Source organism: Mus pahari, chromosome 1 (genome assembly GCF_900095145.1).
Source record: "Mus pahari chromosome 1, PAHARI_EIJ_v1.1, whole genome shotgun sequence".
Taxonomy (NCBI): Eukaryota; Metazoa; Chordata; class Mammalia; order Rodentia; family Muridae; genus Mus; species Mus pahari.
The window spans coordinates 98,669,315-98,672,369 of NC_034590.1; positions in this window are offsets into that span (position 1 = coordinate 98,669,315).

Genomic DNA, 3,055 nt, shown 5'->3' on the forward strand with positions numbered 1-3,055 from the left:
GTGTTACTCCTGTCTTTGTGTTATTCCTTTCTCTGTGTTACTCCTGTCTCTGTGTTACTCCTGTCTCTGTGTTATTACTGTCTCTTTGTTATTCCTGTCTCTGTGTTATTCCTGTCTCCATGTTATTCCTGTCTCAGTGTTACTCCTGTCTTTGTGTTACTCCTGTCTCTGTGTTATTCCTTTCTCTGTGTTACTCCTGTCTCTGTGTTACTCCTGTCTCTGTGTTATTACTGTCTCTGTGTTACTCCTGTCTCTATGTTACTCCTATCTTTGTGTTACTTCTGTCTCTGTATTATCCCTGTCTCTGTGTTATCCCTGTCTCTGTGTTATTCCTGTCTCTGTGTTATTCCTGTCTCTGTGTTATTCCGGACTCTGTATTATTCCAGTCTCTATGTTATCCCTGTCTGTATGTTATTCCGGTCTCTGTTATTCCTGTCTCTGTTATTTTTGTCTCTATGTTATCCATGTCTCTATGATATCCCTGTCTCTATGTTACTCCTGTCTTTGTGTTATTCCTGTCTCGATGTTATCCCGGACTCTGTGTTACTCTTGTCTCTATGTTATTCCGGTCTCTATGTTATCCCTGTCTCTTTGTTACTCCTGCTTCTATGTCATTCCCATCTCTATGTTATTCCTGCTTTTGGCACTTCAGCCTTTACTTTAGAAAAGTGTTTGGATTAGTTTAATCTTTGGAGATAATGGGTATATAAAACAAACCTGTTCTAGAAAATTCTTCAAAGTAGATCTGTTAGGAACCCTTTGGGAAGTGGGAGTGGGGAAATGGCTCACTGGCCAAGAGCACTGACTGCTTTTATGGAATATTCAGGTTCAGTTCCCAGCACCCACATGGCAGCTTACAACCACCTGTAATTCCTGATCCAGAGAAAATGTGGCTTCCTCAGGCACAGGACATATATGCTACATATAAACTACACACACACACACACACACACACACACACACACACACACACACTCACACCTGTAAAACACACACATGCTACACACATACCTGCAACACACAGGCACTCACAATGCAACATACACATACACCACACACTGAAACATGCAACAAACGTGCAACACACATGCAACAAACACACAAGCAACGCACTCATACTCACACATGCAGCATACACACTCAAATATGCAGCACACTCACACATGCAACATACATACATACTCACACATACTCATACAGCACACACACATGTGCAAAGGGTTGCTTGAACGCATGGTGTTTTTGTGACTCCTTCTGTTGTGATAAAACATTTGACAACAAAAGCAACTAAATAATAACAGACTTAGTCTCATAGTTTAAGGGTGCTGCTCATCATGGCAAGGGAACTCTAGCAGATGGAGAAGGAGGCAGCTGGACAGAGATGAATGGGAGAGTTCCGCTCACTTTCTCCTTCTTCTTCAGTCCTGGCACAGCTGATGGAACGGCACCACCCACATTGAAAGTAGGTCATTTTATAAGCTCTATCAACTCAGTCAGAAGCTTTGTAAATATTCCAAGAGATTCATGTCTTTGCAATTGTAGGTCCTGCCAAGGTGACAGTCAACGTTAACCATCACATACCATCATAAGTCTCCAATGATAGTTTCACTAGATGATATCCTCAATGTGGTTCTTAACCCACATCTCTGTTACTTTGATCACTTTCTTCACCATGAGATGAATTTGTGATTGAAATCTCTTTTTATTTTATAACCACCTCAAGCTATGAAATGGAACTGAAAATCCTGAAGAACTCATTCCCTTACTGACTTAAAGAATGCTGATGCTTCAAGTTGCTCTCCATTTAGTTTGATGTTTGCTGTATATTGTTTTTACTATGTTTAGCTATGGGCCTTGAATTCCTGATCTTTCCAAGACTTTTATCATGAAGGGGTGTTGGATTTTGTCAAATGCTTTCTCTGCATCTAATGAGATGATCATGCGGTTTTTATTTTTCTTTGAGTTGGTTCATATAGTGGATTACAGTGATGGATTTCCATATGTTGAACTATTCCACCATCCCTGGGATGAAGCCAACTTGATCATGATGGATGATTGTTTGATGTGTTTGTTCTTAGATTCAGTTTGAGAGAATTTTATTGAGTATTTTTGCATCAATATTCATAAGCAAAATTGGTCTGAAGTTCTCTTTCTTTGTTGGGTCTTTGTGTGGTTTAGGTATCAGAGTAATTGTGGCTTCATAGAATGAATTGGGAAGAGTATCTCCCGTTTCTGTTTTGTGAAATAGTTTGAAGAGTATTGGTATTAGGTCTTCTTTGAAGGTCTGATAGAACTCTGCACTATACCCATCTGGTCCTGGGATTTTTTTGGTTGGGAGACTATTAATGACAGCTTCTATTTGTTTAGGGGTTATGGGAATGTTTAGATCATTTATCTGATCCTGATTTAACTTTGGAACCTGGTATATGTCTAGATAATTGTCCATTTCATCCAGATTTTCCAAATTTTGTTGAATAGTATAGGCCTTTGAAGTAGGATCTGATGATTCTTTTGGATTTCCTCAGATTCTGTTGCTATGTCTCCCTTTTCATTTTTGATTTTGTTGATTTGGATACTGGGACTAGACAAGGCTGCCCATTCTCTCCCTACCTATTCAATATAGTACTCAAAGTCCTAGGCAGAGCAATTAGGCAACAAAAGGAGGTCAAGGGGATACAAATTGAAAAGGAAGAAGTCAAAATATCACTATTTGCAGAAGATATGATAGTATACCTAAATGATCCCAAAAAATTCCACCAGAGACCTCCTAAAACCTGATAAACAATCTCAGCAAAGTGGCTCAACATAAAATTAATTCAACCAAATCAGTGGCCTTCTTCTACTCAAAGGATAAAGAGGCTGAGAAAGAAATTAGGGAAACAACACCCTTCACAATAGTCATAAATAACATAAAATACCTTGATGTGACTTTAACTAAGCAAGTGAAAGATCTGTATGATAAGAACTTCAAGTCTCTGAAGAAAGAATTCTAAGAAGGTCTCAGAAGATGAAAAGATCTCCAATGTCCATGGATTGGCAGGATTAATATGGTTAA